This window comes from Eurosta solidaginis, chromosome 5 (genome assembly GCF_040869045.1).
Source record: "Eurosta solidaginis isolate ZX-2024a chromosome 5, ASM4086904v1, whole genome shotgun sequence".
Taxonomy (NCBI): Eukaryota; Metazoa; Arthropoda; class Insecta; order Diptera; family Tephritidae; genus Eurosta; species Eurosta solidaginis.
Genome location: NC_090323.1, coordinates 76,324,596 through 76,342,240, shown reverse-complemented (window position 1 = coordinate 76,342,240; position 17,645 = coordinate 76,324,596). Strand labels below are relative to the sequence as shown.

Below are 17,645 nucleotides of genomic sequence, written 5' to 3'. Positions count from 1 at the left end.
TATAGAAACGCCAACTCATTCTGAAATCAATAAGCAGCCACAAGAAAACATCGAAACGTCAACTAATTCTGGAAAAGGACAACCTGTACAGGATAGGAGCAAGAGCGTTCCGACGAAAACCACCTAACCGGCCGTTTCTGTAACCTTGCGTTATAATAACGAACGATATCGCAAGGCTCGTATCGCTTTCGATATGAAAAGTGTTTCTATAACGCCCTTAATTCACCTTGCGATATAATAGTGGTGAATAGATGGAACAATCGAAATGAAACATAGGATCTGTCACCAATAGCGAAAAAGATATTGTAACAAACACAAATTTTTCGCACTTCGTTTTGTGACGTCGTCGCGTCAAGTTCGGTTTTCCCCACAACTCAACCGCGTGTTATAAAGGGACTCTATTCATGCGATTGAGAATAAAATGGCGGATAGTGCGGGAATCGAAATGACAAAAATTAAATTAAAAACATTTAAAAATACTAAATAATTGTGCGTGTAATCAGTTCGTCGTAAAAATATGCAAATTGTGCAAAAAGATTCTATTGCTATCGGGCAAAAATCTTAAAAAACATTAAAATAAAAATACGCATTTTGTGCAAAAAATACATATAATTGCTTTCGAACAAAATCCACATTAAAATCTGCAAACGGACAAAAATCCGGAACAATTAAAATCAAATAAATGAAAAAATATTATCAACTTTAATTAAAAATTATGTGAAATGCAAAAATATAAGTAAAACTTTCGTTTTATATAAATTCATACATATATGATAAACGGAACATATAACGGGGTAGAGATTACCTTATATATAAATTGAGATAATATACAAATAACTCCACCAAGGGCAAAAATCTTAAAAAACATTAAAATAAAAATACGCATTTTGTGCAAAAAATACATATAATTGCTTTCGGAAAAAATCCGCATTAAAATCTGCAAACGGACAAAAATCCGGAACAATTAAAATCAAATAAATTAAAAAATATTATCAACTTTAATTAAAAATTATGTGAAATGCAAAAATATAAGTAAAACTTTCGCGTTTTACATAAATTCATACATATATGATAAACGGAACATATAACAGGGTAGAGATTACCTTATATATAAATTGAGATAATATACAAATAAATCCACCAAGGACAAAAAGAACAAGTAACGGGATTGAAAATACCCTTATTATATATTAATGTACAGACATGTACACATAACCAGAATGAATATAAATTCATTAAAATATGACACCTGATATGACGAAAATACATTTACAAAAATAAGAAGATTTTGTTAATATTGGCAAAAAAGCATAACATAACAACTATAACAAGCGCATTACAGTACCTTATCTAACCTGGTTTCAACATAATTTCTGGATACATGAGTACATGAGTAACAAATAAGAAATGCTATACACATTGAAAACACATGGATTATTTACATGGTGAAATCATAAGTGACGAAATTTACATAAATAAAACAAATTATCACATTTGGAACTAATTGGATCAATTAACACATATGGTGGCATGACAAAGGAGCTACAAAACTTGACTAAAATTAAATCTATTTCAACAAAATGTTTGGATACATGAGTAATCACAAGTAAGAGATGCTATACACATTGAAATCATGGAGACATACACATAGATTATTCACATGTTGAAATCATAAGTGACGTTTATCTTTGTAATACTTTCTTTACAATCTATATATATACAAAAAAAAAACAAATCACTACATATTGCAGTAGGGGGATGGGAGAGAAAATAGTAAGCTGTAACTTAAAGCTACTATATAAATGTATATAAAAATTCATGAACAGAGCAAACACAGTAATGCTGACACAGAAATATAATTCACGAGGAATTACAAATCTTGAAAAAGCACATGGCAATAATGCCATATATTAAAACTTAACATTTACAAGAAAACATCTTTGTGCTACGGGTTTTTACTTTGTGACATGTGGCAGTTGCTTAGGCACGTCTAAATGTTGCAAGTATATTACCCTTATACGTTTGTTAACCTAGCGACTTAAGAGGCAAATTAAGGGTCCTCTTGCCATATTTTGGAATTGAAAGATTCAATTCCTAAAACCAAAAAAACAAATTCTTTATAAGCCACCGTGGTGTGATGGTAGCGTGCTCCGCCTATCACACCGTATGCCCTGGGTCCAACTCCCGGGCAAAGCAACATCAAAATTTTAGAAATAAGAAGTTTCAATTAGAAGAAAATTTTTCTAAGCGGGGTCGCCCCTCGGCAGTGTCTGGCAAGCGCTCCGATTGTATTTCTGCCATGAAAAGCTCTCAGTGAAAACTCATCTGCCTTGCAGATGCCGTTCGGAGTCGGCATAAAACATGTAGGTCCCGTCCGGCCAATTTGTAGGGAAAAATCAAGAGGAGCACGACGCAAATTGGGAGAGAAGCTCGGCCTTAGATCTCTTCGGAGGTTATCGCGCCTTACATTTATTTTTTTTTTTTTATCATCACAAGAGAAGAAGTTCAATATTCATTATATAAATTGTGAAATTTTGCTTAAACTGGTATTATAAGGGATTTACAATCATCCCTTGACTATAATAATAAAAGAAAAATATTGTGCTACAGGTATTTACTTTGCGACGTGTTAGCTGCTTAGGCACGTCTGAACGTTGAAAGTATATTACTCTTATACGTTTGTTAACCTTGCGATTTAAGAGGCAATCTAGGCGTCCTCTTGCCATCTATTGGAATTGGAATATTCAATTCCCAAAACCGGAAAAAAATACAGTTTTTTATCTCGATCGGGCAATTCCTGGATATATTGCAACTACTTCCAAAACGTCCCTAAATACACCACGGAGTATCCAAGTAAGTAATCTAACATCCTAAAATTCAAAATTACAAAAAAACTATATTTCCTCACGCAATATCACTGGCAGCATGTAACATCACACGGCAACGCCTCTCAGATGGAGCCAAGTACTTTATTGAAAACCTTTTGTTTCAAATATATGAAATCTTTGACGACCAGAATTTAGTTGATGTGACATTCAAATTAACTACTCCATCTTCCTTGTAAGTATACTTACATTTGAATTAACGCTATTACAACTTGTATGTCACATACATTAACTATGCTTGTTATATATGTATTCACAGAATTACGGCTCATCGTCTAATTCTATCGGCGGCAAGCCCTTATTTCGGTGAACTGTTCAAAAGGGACGACGGGATTTGTCCACTTATAGAAACCACCAATATCGACAGCGACACCTTCAAGCGCCTAATCACCTTTTTCTATACCGGCAAAACTCATAACCATTGATAATGTGGATCGGATGTTAAAAGCGGATTTGATACTACAATTGAAAGGCGCTGTTGAAAACTGTGCTGATTTTATAATAGAGAATATAACCGATTTCAATTGCAGCCAGCATATAGTCTGGAGAAGTAGACTCAGTCTGAGATACTAAATGAAAAAATTCTGGCTTACGAAACACAAAATTGTATGCATGTAAATTAACGTGTGCGATTATTTGAGCATTAAATTTATTGTTTTATTATCTCGCAGGTAACCCAGAGCAGTGAATTTTTAGATTTTGACGCCAAAAAGTTGCAACCTCTCATAGAAAGAGACAATTTCCATGTACGGTGCGAGAAAGGTGTTTTTAATGCAGTAAAACGTTGGCATGAACATGATGCTTCTGCGCGCAAACATCATCTGCCAGAATTAATTGCTTGTCTGCGGTTAACCCAATGTAATATGGACTTTATTATGGCTAATATTCATCCGTTACCGGGTTGTGAAAACTTGGCATTAAAGGTTTTAACTTGGCATAGCTACCCCTTGGCTCGTTCTAAGCTGACATTGAAGTATACAGAGAAAAGTGGTGGCCAGATTCCTGACGAAGAATCCCTTTTGGCTCTTAAACGATGGGTAAATAATTATGGGATATGACTCTTTACAAATGGTTTATGATATTATTTGTAAAAAGTTAAGGAAGAATCAACAGTCGGTGTTAATGACCAGTATAACAATAGGTTCCCGCTCAAGATCACGGATCGAAATCTAATTTCACTCTAGCGATAAGGAGACTCCTTGAAGATTTTCGGGAGTTTTGCTGTTGCCGATGTGGACAGCATATTGATTCGGTACATTCCGGAAAATACCACCATTAAGGTACTTGCACGACCATCTCGGGAAACCACATTAACCCTTCTACCCTCTTTCCGAAAAGAAGTTGGGTGGCTTTATCCTGGCCTGCGAAATAAATACGATTCGTTGGCTTTTGTAATTTCATCTACCTCTGTATCTCAATATCCAAATAACATTAATTTACTTTCATTCCCTTCCAGACCGCAAAAAGGATTTGGTTGAGCTGCAGGCCGGCGAATACGTTTCCCTGTGATTGTAGAAAAGAGGATACTGGTCGTTGATTGGCTACGGATAATTGTACAATTTAGACTAGCAAGAACGAAATTAAGTGACCAAGGTGAAAAAGGCAAACAAGTTGCATACAATTATAAACAGCAGACAAAGAATGAGACCATTCAATAAAGTTCTCACATAACCATATATGTAATACTCCTATATTGCTAATAGAAAATGCTCGCAATGTGTTTTGAATTCGAAATCAAAACAAGACAGCCTATAAAATTTTTGTGATTGTAGCAGCATAAGTGTGACAAGAAAAATTTTAAATTTTGGTACATTCGATTATTGAATACAAAAACAAAAACGTTCAAACAGCAATATATCGGCACTCTGATATTTGAGAATGTACCTAGCTTTTGTAGCAATATAGGAGTATTACATATATGCACAGAACACCCCCAGCGGGTTAGGGGATCAGAATATACCTGCGGTAGGTATGCCTGTCGTAAGAGGCGACTAAAATGCCAGATTCAAGGGGCTGTGTATCGCAACCCTTCAGGTTGCCAGCGCAATATATAGCTTCTCCAAACCCAATTGTCAACCTCACCTATCCGCGGCGAATCCTGTTTCACTAACAGACGAGGCTCTGGCGACCCCAAGCTCCTCATGGAACTTGTGGATGGGGAAGGAGGGAATGGCCTGAAGGTTTAATGGGGTCACATAAATCGTTCTCGAGATGGTCGGGCTAGCGCCTTAATGGTGATATGGTACCGGAGCGTACCGGATCTGTATCCGGCAAAGGACCATCAGATCGATAACACCCCCAAAGACTTCGGGAGCAATCTTATCTCTACAACAACAAGAACAACAATTTTTTAACTATAATTATTAGTATATATAAATGATATTTTTTTTTGCAAATGTAATTATTAAATATAATGGAAGTTGTAATATGTTTTTAGGTGCGTTATTACGTTTATATTTATATTGTGTAATGAGTTAGAGAAAAAATAAAACTGTAAGTTTACAAACGGCGATGGTTACTAGGACATGTTTCTGAATTTCACTTCTTCATCAGCTAGCTTTTCGGGAGCTGAGCGTTGAACTCGAGTCTCCAACATTCATATCAGTGCAAGCCTTTTTAGCTGCTACGCCATATGAATGTTCCGTTGTTCGCTGTACAATTGGTCTCTAAGAGTTGCCTTTTTTGTTTATATTCCTTTTGATCACCATGTAGGCACATACAGTCTGTATGTAGTTTATTCCTAATGGTGTGGATATGATTTTTAGGCGTGCTTTTTGAAAGCTTAATAACATTTGTTCGGATTTTTACAGTATTTGTTTTTAATACTTCCGCTGTTACTATTATATCAATATGATCATATGTATTTAATTAGCGAGCTTTGCTCATATTGCTTTATACAATGGTTTTTGTAATTGATATTAGAGAAAAATTGTAAGTTTACAAACGGCGATGGTTACTAGGACATGTTTCTGAATTTCACTTCTTCATCAGCTAGCTTTTCGGGAGCTGAGCGTTGAACTCGAGTCTCCAACATTCACATCAGTGCAAGCCTTTTTAGCTGCTACGCCATATGAATGTTCCGTTGTTCGCTGTACAATTGGTCTCTAAGAGTTGCCTTTTTTGTTTATATTCCTTTTGATCACCATGTAGGCACATACAGTCTGTATGTAGTTTATTCCTAATGGTGTGGATATGATTTTTAGGCGTGCTTTTTGAAAGCTTAGTAACATTTGTTCGGATTTTTACAGTATTTGTTTTTAATACTTCCGCTGTTACTATTATATCAATATGATCATATGTATTTAATTAGCGAGCTTTGCTCATATTGCTTTATACAATGGTTTTTGTAATTGATATTAGAGAAAAATTGTAAGTTTACAAACGGCGATGGTTACTAGGACATGTTTCTGAATTTCACTTCTTCATCAGCTAGCTTTTCGGGAGCTGAGCGTTGAACTCGAGTCTCCAACATTCATATCAGTGCAAGCCTTTTTAGCTGCTACGCCATATGAATGTTCCGTTGTTCGCTGTACAATTGGTCTCTAAGAGTTGCCTTTTTTGTTTATATTCCTTTTGATCACCATGTAGGCACATACAGTCTGTATGTAGTTTATTCCTAATGGTGTGGATATGATTTTTAGGCGTGCTTTTTGAAAGCTTAGTAACATTTGTTCGGATTTTTACAGTATTTGTTTTTAATACTTCCGCTGTTACTATTATATCAATATGATCATATGTATTTAATTAGCGAGCTTTGCTCATATTGCTTTATACAATGGTTTTTGTAATTGATATTAGAGAAAAATTGTAAGTTTACAAACGGCGATGGTTACTAGGACATGTTTCTGAATTTCATTTCTTCATCAGCTAGCTTTTCGGGAGCTGAGCGTTGAACTCGAGTCTCCAACATTCATATCAGTGCAAGCCTTTTTAGCTGTTACGCCATATGAATGTTCCGTTGTTCGCTGTACAATTGGTCTCTAAGAGTTGCCTTTTTTGTTTATATTCCTTTTGATCACCATGTAGGCACATACAGTCTGTATGTAGTTTATTCCTAATGGTGTGGATATGATTTTTAGGCGTGCTTTTTGAAAGCTTAGAAACATTTGTTCGGATTTTTACAGTATTTGTTTTTAATACTTCCGCTGTTACTATTATATCAATATGATCATATGTATTTAATTAGCGAGCTTTGCTCATATTGCTTTATACAATGGTTTTTGTAATTGATATTAGAGAAAAATTGTAAGTTTACAAACGGCGATGGTTACTAGGACATGTGTCTGAATTTCACTTCTTCATCAGCTAGCTTTTCGGGAGCTGAGCGTTGAACTCGAGTCTCCAACATTCATATCAGTGCAAGCCTTTTTAGCTGCTACGCCATATGAATGTTCCGTTGTTCGCTGTACAATTGGTCTCTAAGAGTTGCCTTTTTTGTTTATATTCCTTTTGATCACCATGTAGGCACATACAGTCTGTATGTAGTTTATTCCTAATGGTGTGGATATGATTTTTAGGCGTGCTTTTTGAAAGCTTAGTAACATTTGTTCGGATTTTTACAGTATTTGTTTTTAATACTTCCGCTGTTACTATTATATCAATATGATCATATATATTTAATTAGCGAGCTTTGCTCATATTGCTTTATACAATGGTTTTTGTAATTGATATTAGAGAAAAATTGTAAGTTTACAAACGGCGATGGTTACTAGGACATGTTTCTGAATTTCACTTCTTCATCAGCTAGCTTTTCGGGAGCTGAGCGCTGAACTCGAGTCTCCAACATTCATATCAGTGCAAGCCTTTTTAGCTGCTACGCCATATGAATGTTCCGTTGTTCGCTGTACAATTGGTCTCTAAGAGTTGCCTTTTTTGTTTATATTCCTTTTGATCACCATGTAGGCACATACAATCTGTATGTAGTTTATTCCTAATGGTGTGGATATGATTTTTAGGCGTGCTTTTTGAAAGCTTAGTAACATTTGTTCGGATTTTTACAGTATTTGTTTTTAATACTTCTGCTGTTACTATTATATCAATATGATCATATGTATTTAATTAGCGAGCTTTGCTCATATTGCTTTATACAATGGTTTTTGTAATTGATATTAGAGAAAAATTGTAAGTTTACAAACGGCGATGGTTACTAGGACATGTTTCTGAATTTCACTTCTTCATCAGCTAGCTTTTCGGGAGCTGAGCGCTGAACTCGAGTCTCCAACATTCATATCAGTGCAAGCCTTTTTAGCTGCTACGCCATATGAATGTTCCGTTGTTCGCTGTACAATTGGTCTCTAAGAGTTGCCTTTTTTGTTTATATTCCTTTTGATCACCATGTAGGCACATACAGTCTGTATGTAGTTTATTCCTAATGGTGTGGATATGATTTTTAGGCGTGCTTTTTGAAAGCTTAGTAACATTTGTTCGGATTTTTACAGTATTTGTTTTTAATACTTCCGCTGTTACTATTATATCAATATGATCATATGTATTTATTTAGCGAGCTTTGCTCATATTGCTTTATACAATGGTTTTTGTAATTGATATTAGAGAAAAATTGTAAGTTTACAAACGGCGATGGTTACTAGGACATGTTTCTGAATTTCACTTCTTCATCAGCTAGCTTTTCGGGAGCTGAGCGTTGAACTCGAGTCTCCAACATTCATATCAGTGCAAGCCTTTTTAGCTGCTACGCCATATGAATGTTCCGTTGTTCGCTGTACAATTGGTCTCTAAGAGTTGCCTTTTTGTTTATATTCCTTTTGATCACCATGTAGAAAAGGCAACTCTTAGAGAGTAATTGTACAGCGAACAACGGAACATTCATATGGCGTAGCAGCTAAAAAGGCTTGCACTGATATGAATGTTGGAGACTCGAGTTCAACGCTCAGCTCCCGAAAAGCTAGCTGATGAAGAAGTGAAATTCAGAAACATGTCCTAGTAACCATCGCCGTTTGTAAACTTACAATTTTTCTCTAATATCAATTACAAAAACCATTGTATAAAGCAATATGAGCAAAGCTCGCTAATTAAATACATATGATCATATTGATATAATAGTAACAGCGGAAGTATTAAAAACAAATACTGTAAAAATCCGAACAAATGTTACTAAGCTTTCAAAAAGCACGCCTAAAAATCATATCCACACCATTAGGAATAAACTACATACAGACTGTATGTGCCTACATGGTGATCAAAAGGAATATAAACAAAAAAGGCAACTCTTAGAGAACAATTGTACAGCGAACAACGGAACATTCATATGGCGTAGCAGCTAAAAAGGCTTGCACTGAAATGAATGTTGGAGACTCGAGTTCAACGCTCAGCTCCCGAAAAGCTAGCTGATGAAGAAGTGAAATTCAGAAACATGTCCCAGTAACCATCGCCGTTTGTAAACTTACAATTTTTCTCTAATATCAATTACAAAAACCATTGTATAAAGCAATATGAGCAAAGCTCGCTAATTAAATACATATGATCATATTGATATAATAGTAACAGCGGAAGTATTAAAAACAAATACTGTAAAAATCCGAACAAATGTTACTAAGCTTTCAAAAAGCACGCCTAAAAATCATATCCACACCATTAGGAATAAACTACATACAGACTGTATGTGCCTACATGGTGATCAAAAGGAATATAAACAAAAAAGGCAACTCTTAGAGACCAATTGTACAGCGAACAACGGAACATTCATATGGCGTAGCAGCTAAAAAGGCTTGCACTGATATGAATGTTGGAGACTCGAGTTCAACGCTCAGCTCCCGAAAAGCTAGCTGATGAAGAAGTGAAATTCAGAAACATGTCCTAGTAACCATCGCCGTTTGTAAACTTACAATTTTTCTCTAATATCAATTACAAAAACCATTGTATAAAGCAATATGAGCAAAGCTCGCTAATTAAATACATATGATCATATTGATATAATAGTAACAGCGGAAGTATTAAAAACAAATACTGTACAAATCCGAACAAATGTTACTAAGCTTTCAAAAAGCACGCCTAAAAATCATATCCACACCATTAGGAATAAACTACATACAGACTGTATGTGCCTACATGGTGATCAAAAGGAATATAAACAAAAAAGGCAACTCTTAGAGACCAATTGTACAGCGAACAACGGAACATTCATATGGCGTAGCAGCTAAAAAGGCTTGCACTGATATGAATGTTGGAGACTCGAGTTCAACGCTCAGCTCCCGAAAAGCTAGCTGATGAAGAAGTGAAATTCAGACACATGTCCTAGTAACCATCGCCGTTTGTAAACTTACAATTTTTCTCTAATATCAATTACAAAAACCATTGTATAAAGCAATATGAGCAAAGCTCGCTAATTAAATACATATGATCATATTGATATAATAGTAACAGCGGAAGTATTAAAAACAAATACTGTAAAAATCCGAACAAATGTTACTAAGCTTTCAAAAAGCACGCCTAAAAATCATATCCACACCATTAGGAATAAACTACATACAGACTGTATGTGCCTACATGGTGATCAAAAGGAATATAAACAAAAAAGGCAACTCTTAGAGACCAATTGTACAGCGAACAACGGAACATTCATATGGCGTAGCAGCTAAAAAGTCTTGCACTGATATGAATGTTGGAGACTCGAGTTCAACGCTCAGCTCCCGAAAAGCTAGCTGATGAAGAAGTGAAATTCAGAAACATGTCCTAGTAACCATCGCCGTTTGTAAACTTACAATTTTTCTCTAATATCAATTACAAAAACCATTGTATAAAACAATATGAGCAAAGCTCGCTAATTAAATACATATGATCATATTGATATAATAGTAACAGCGGAAGTATTAAAAACAAATACTGTAAAAATCCGAACAAATGTTACTAAGCTTTCAAAAAGCACGCCTAAAAATCATATCCACACCATTAGGAATAAACTACATACAGACTGTATGTGCCTACATGGTGATCAAAAGGAATATAAACAAAAAAGGCAACTCTTAGAGACCAATTGTACAGCGAACAACGGAACATTCATATGGCGTAGCAGCTAAAAAGGCTTGCACTGATATGAATGTTGGAGACTCGAGTTCAACGCTCAGCTCCCGAAAAGCTAGCTGATGAAGAAGTGAAATTCAGAAACATGTCCTAGTAACCATCGCCGTTTGTAAACTTACAATTTTTCTCTAATATCAATTACAAAAACCATTGTATAAAGCAATATGAGCAAAGCTCGCTAATTAAATACATATGATCATATTGATATAATAGTAACAGCGGAAGTATTAAAAACAAATACTTTAAAAATCCGAACAAATGTTACTAAGCTTTCAAAAAGCACGCCTAAATATCATATCCACACCATTAGGAATAAACTACATACAGACTGTATGTGCCTACATGGTGATCAAAAGGAATATAAACAAAAAAGGCAACTCTTAGAGACCAATTGTACAGCGAACAACGGAACAATCATATGGCATAGCAGCTAAAAAGGCTTGCACTGATATGAATGTTGGAGACTCGAGTTCAACGCTCAGCTCCCGAAAAGCTAGCTGATGAAGAAGTGAAATTCAGAAACATGTCCTAGTAACCATCGCCGTTTGTAAACTTACAATTTTTCTCTAATATCAATTACAAAAACCATTGTATAAAGCAATATGAGCAAAGCTCGCTAATTAAATACATATGATCATATTGATATAATAGTAACAGCGGAAGTATTAAAAACAAATACTGTAAAAATCCGAACAAATGTTACTAAGCTTTCAAAAAGCACGCCTAAAAATCATATCCACACCATTAGGAATAAACTACATACAGACTGTATGTGCCTACATGGTGATCAAAAGGAATATAAACAAAAAAGGCAACTCTTAGAGACAAATTGTACAGCGAACAACGGAACATTCATATGGCGTAGCAGCTAAAAAGGCTTGCACTGAAATGAATGTTGGAGATTCGAGTTCAACGCTCAGCTCCCGAAAAGCTAGCTGATGAAGAAGTGAAATTCAGAAACATGTCCTAGTAACCATCGCCGTTTGTAAACTTACAATTTTTCTCTAATATCAATTACAAAAACCATTGCATAAAGCAATATGAGCAAAGCTCGCTAATTAAATACATATGATCATATTGATATAATAGTAACAGCGGAAGTATTAAAAACAAATACTGTAAAAATCCGAACAAATGTTACTAAGCTTTCAAAAAGCACGCCTAAAAATCATATCCACACCATTAGGAATAAACTACATACAGACTGAATGTGCCTACATGGTGATCAAAAGGAATATAAACAAAAAAGGCAACTCTTAGAGACCAATTGTACAGCGAACAACGGAACATTCATATGGCGTAGCAGTTAAAAAGACTTGCACTGATATGAATGTTGGAGACTCGAGTTCAACGCTCAGCTCCCGAAAAGCTAGCTGATGAAGAAGTGAAATTCAGAAACATGTCCTAGCAACCATCGCCGTTTGTAAACTTACAATTTTTCTCTAATATCAATTACAAAAACCATTGTATAAAGCAATATGAGCAAAGCTCGCTAATTAAATACATATGAAAAAATAAAACGTTATCTATTTGAATGCTGATTTATTTAATTATAATTAATATGTGTGCACTACTATATAAACTTCTTTGCAACTATTGTTTTAATATTCAATATTTCTTCATTAAATTCATTTCATAAGTAGTTTTGTATGAAATAGATACTTTGTATGTATGTACAAAGCATAGTAATTAATTTGAAACACTTTATTCAAAATTCAAGAAAATTTGAGAAAACCAGAATTCCATCAATAATTACTAGCTAAACAAAATTCAACTTTAATCCTCCTAAAATGTCTGCTTATTTTTGATAATTTTTTTCTGAAGGGTGTTTAGCATATTCTCCCAAACAAAAGAAATAAGTTTATATAGAGGAATGGGGCTAAAAAAATGCATATTCAGAAAGTTTTTAAGATTTCTAGGAAAACAATTTTAAAGCTTGGGGTGAATTAAAAAGTTTCTCGAGTTTTGAGTGTTCCAAACTAATTAATATGCTTGTTGACATAAAATTATGAAACAAAATTTAGAAATTGACCAAACAACGTAAAATAGATAGAATGTACATATATTTGTGTTTAAATTTTGCTCCTATATTTTTGACTACGGCCACGGTTTTTTTGTCGGTCGCTAGAGATATGTTCTTTCAACCAGTTTATAGAAAAACGCTGATGCTAGGAATTTGTAAGTTGTAATGGCTTTTGAGAATGTGTATAATGGTAATTTAATCATTAATAGACTGTGGTTTTAACGATATTTCTATTGACTTGAGTGTTTCGTGCATGGCTTTCAGCGTATTAAAAATTTCGCAAGTTAATTTTTGTTGCCCATTATTAAATTCGCTTTGTCTTTCGTCTTGGTCTTCCATATGTTTTTTTTTTTCAGCGTAAGCACCGCCGAAAGTATTATAACCACGTGGGGTCGATTGAGATGTAGCTGGGTCGAGTACGGTAGAGTTCGTCTTTGGTTTTGGAGTCGCCCTTGAAATCACTTTTGGAGTTTGGTTAGTAAGATTCAAAAATTCTAGGCCATCTTTTATTTCATTTGTCTTCAAATAAAAACATAAAATATTAGTATATATAAACAAAGAGCAATAAACATTTGGATTCACGACACAATCCAAAAAAACATTCGCCTTGCCGAAGTTATTTTGAACCTTTGGGTTGCTACGTTTTTACCGATAATATTTATGTACATTTACCTCAGAAAGTCCCCCTCTCCTATAGTTCTTTTGTATATTTATTGTGATGTGCATACGCAAACCAGTGGCTCCATTGCTACCAAAAGATTCCACGTATAGTTGCTTCAATAGTGGCATCTTCAAAGCTTCAACTCGCTTCGGTGTCAAATTTGCTATATCATCGCGCAATACCAAATAACGCATTTGCATTAGGAACACTATTGATGTATGTTATCTTTACGTAACAATTTCTTATTTTCGAGCAAACTTTGACACAGTTTCATTAATTTTGGATTTTCAAAGTGATTGTGGCGTGGCAATTTGCGCCAATTAATTATTACTTGAATGTATGACATTGTTGGTATCAAAACCTCCATAACTTGTGGACAACGGTACAAATGTACTGGCACTTGATTAAAACGTAGCTTGAATTTACGTATAATTTTAAATGCTTCGAATTTATTTTTAGTTGTGCGCAATTTGCACACAAACAATATAACTGATGGCGACATTTCTGTATTACTTTTAGTATTTTCGACATCGCCGCCATCTGATTTAGCATCATTTTCTGTCTTGCTATCGTTAGATACAGCATCGGCGTCTATATGATTTTCCACATGCTCTCCTGCATCTCCACTTGTTTCAGCTGCTTTGAGTAATTCAGTACAAGTTTTAAAGAAGGGCGTAACAATATGTTTCATCACTAATATGACAAAGCTTAAGCAATGATTTATGCGTATAACCATATCCACCACGATGTGCTAGCCACATTTCGCGTATTCTCTCTGGTGATTGATCTTCATACCAGGATGTAATAACTTTTTGGTTGTTTTAGAAAATCCTTTACGTTTTTGTTCACGCTGTATAAGTGCAGCATATTTACAGAACAAGAAAAGGTCTTCATCATTTCGTATAAGTGCCGGAAAATCTTTTCTCAGTGAAATCTTCCATTTAATATCGACTTCGCTGTCCAAATAAACGGCGTATACGAAAATTGGTTCATCACGTCGTATGAGCGTAGTTTCATGCAATACTTTCTTTAAAACTAAAAGCTTGGCATCCAACTTCATTGCTGATATATGTATGGGCAGTTCTTTGTATATAATAAATTGATCAATATTTCTTCCTCCAAATTCACACTTCTTCAGAGACAATTCCTCGCTTTTCTGCTCAGTCACACCCAAAAAACAAATGTCTGCTCTCTATTAAGTATTCACACGTTCACCGTGAACTAGTTTTGCTGTTTCAGCTTTTTTATACCTTTCATGAAAATGAAATGGTATATTAATTTCGTCACGAAACCGAAAATTGTAAGTCCTTAAAGGAAAATAGATAGACCGACCATTAAGTATACCGAAATAATCAGGTTGAAGAGCTGAGTTGTTTTAGCCATGTCCGTCTGTCCGTCTGTCTGTTTGTATGCAAACTAGTCCCTCAATTTTTGAGATATCTTGATAAAATTTGGTGAGCAGGTGTATTTGGGTGTCCGATTAGACATTTGTCGGAACCGACCGGATCGGACCACTATAGCATATATCCTCCATACAACCGATTTTTCAGAAAAGAGGATTTTTGTAATATCTTACCCAATTTAACAGATTGAAGCTTCAAACTTCACCATATACTTTCGTATATTGAACATATTGTTGCCTGAAAAAATTTATGAGATCGGTCGTATATATAGTATATATCCCCCACCACCGATTGTTCAGATAAGGAACTTTTCGTAATTACTGCCCTATTTTAAGAGCTAGAGGCTTCAAATTTCAGCGAATGCTTACGTATATAGCATTTATTGTTGTCTGAAAAAATCATAAAGATCGGTGGTATATATAGTATATATATGGTGGTATATATAGTATATATATATAGTATATATATATATATTTTCGCAAATTTTAGCCCCATTTTAACAGCTAGAAGCTTCAAATTTCACCGACTATTTACTTATATAGCATATATTGTTGTCTGAAAAAATCATAGAGATTGGTTGTATATATAGTATATATCTCATACAACCGATTGTTCAGATAAGAAACTTTTCGCAATTTCTACCCCATTTTAACAGCTATAAGCTTCAAATTTCACCGATTGCTTACCTATATAGCATATATTGTTGTCTGAAAAAATCATAGAGATCGGTTGTATATATAGTATATATCTCATACAACCGATTGTTCAGATAAGAAACTTTTCGCAATTTCTACTCCATTTTAACAGCTATAAGCTTCAAATTTCACTGATTGCTTACGTATATAGCATATATTGTTGTCTGAAAAAATCATAGAGATCGGTTCTATATATAGTATATATCTCATACAACCGATTGTTCAGATAAGAAACTTTTCGCAATTTCTACCCCATTTTAACAGCTAGAAGCTTCAAATTTCACCAACTGCTTACGTGTATAGCATATATTGATGTCTGAAAAAATCATTGAGATCGGTGATATACATAGTATATATCTCATACAACCGATTGTTCAGATAAGAAACTTTGCGCAATTTCTGCCCCGTTTTAACAGTTAGAAGCTTCAAATTTCACAAAATGCTTTCGTATATAGCATATATTGTTGTCTGAAAAAATCATAGAGATCGGTGGTATATATATTATATACTTCATATAAACTGTCATATTGACCCCTTTTTTACGGCTAGAAGCTTCAAGATTCATCAAATTTCATCAAATAGTTACGTTTACGTCATATATTTTTGAAATACGTGATTCGTAGCCATAGTTTTTACATGCAGACCACAAAAAACGTGAAGCTTTGCATCCTCACACAGATTACCTACCTATTTTTATACCTTTCATGAAAATGAAACGGTATATTAATTTCGTCACGAAACCGAAAATTGTAAGTCCTTAAAGGAAAATAGATAGACCCACCATTAAGTATACCGAAATAATCAGGTTGAAGAGCTGAGTTGTTTTAGCCATGTCCGTATGTCCGTCTGTCCGTCTGTCCGTCTGTCTGTTTGTATGCAAACTAGTCCCTCAATTTTTGAGATATCTTGATAAAATTTGGTGAGCAGGTGTATTTGGGTGTCCGATTAGACATTTGTCGGAACCGACCGGATCGGACCACTATAGCATATATCCTCCATACAACCGATTTTTCAGAAAAAGAGGATTTTTGTAATATCTTACCCAATTTAACAGATTGAAGCTTCAAACTTCACCATATACTTTCGTATATTGAACATATTGTTGCCTGAAAAAATTTATGAGATCGGTCGTATATATAGTATATATCCCCCACCACCGATTGTTCAGATAAGGAACTTTTCGTAATTACTGCCCTATTTTAAGAGCTAGAGGCTTAAAATTTCAGCGAATGCTTACGTATATAGCATATATTGTTGTCTGAAAAAATCATAAAGATCGGTGGTATATATAGTATATATATGGTGGTATATAGTATATATATATAGTATATATATATATATTTTCGCAAATTTTAGCCCCATTTTAACAGCTAGAAGCTTCAAATTTCACCGACTATTTACTTATATAGCATATATTGTTGTCTGAAAAAATTATAGAGATCGGTTGTATATATAGTATATATCTCATACAACAGATTGTTCAGATAAGAAACTTTTCGCAATTTCTACCCCATTTTAACAGCTATAAGCTTCAAATTTCACCGATTGCTTACCTATATAGCATATATTGTTGTCTGAAAAAATCATAGAGATCGGTTGTATATATAGTATATATCTCATACAACCGATTGTTCAGATAAGAAACTTTTCGCAATTTCTACTCCATTTTAACAGCTATAAGCTTCAAATTTCACTGATTGCTTACGTATATAGCATATATTGTTGTCTGAAAAAATCATAGAGATCGGTTCTATATATAGTATATATCTCATACAACCGATTGTTCAGATAAGAAACTTTTCGCAATTTCTACCCCATTTTAACAGCTAGAAGCTTCAAATTTCACCAACTGCTTATGTGTATAGCATATATTGATGTCTGAAAAAATCATTGAGATCGGTGGTACACATAGTATATATCTCATACAACCGATTGTTCAGA

The 17,645-nt window shown here is 34.5% G+C and overlaps 1 long non-coding RNA gene and 1 pseudogene across 1 annotated transcript; one reads left to right on the top strand and one right to left on the bottom strand.

Annotated features, from left to right (window-relative positions):
• The first annotated feature begins 2,938 nt into the window (after window positions 1-2,938).
• LOC137253729 (uncharacterized) lies at window positions 2,939-4,177 on the top strand. Its single transcript, XR_010953872.1, has 3 exons — window positions 2,939-3,060; window positions 3,145-3,491; window positions 3,557-4,177. It is a non-coding gene; the product is annotated as an uncharacterized lncRNA (long non-coding RNA).
• An 8,963-nt stretch (window positions 4,178-13,140) lies between these two features.
• Window positions 13,141-14,666, bottom strand: LOC137252744 (RNA-binding protein Ro60-like; annotated as a pseudogene).
• Between the last annotated feature and the right edge of the window lie 2,979 nt (window positions 14,667-17,645).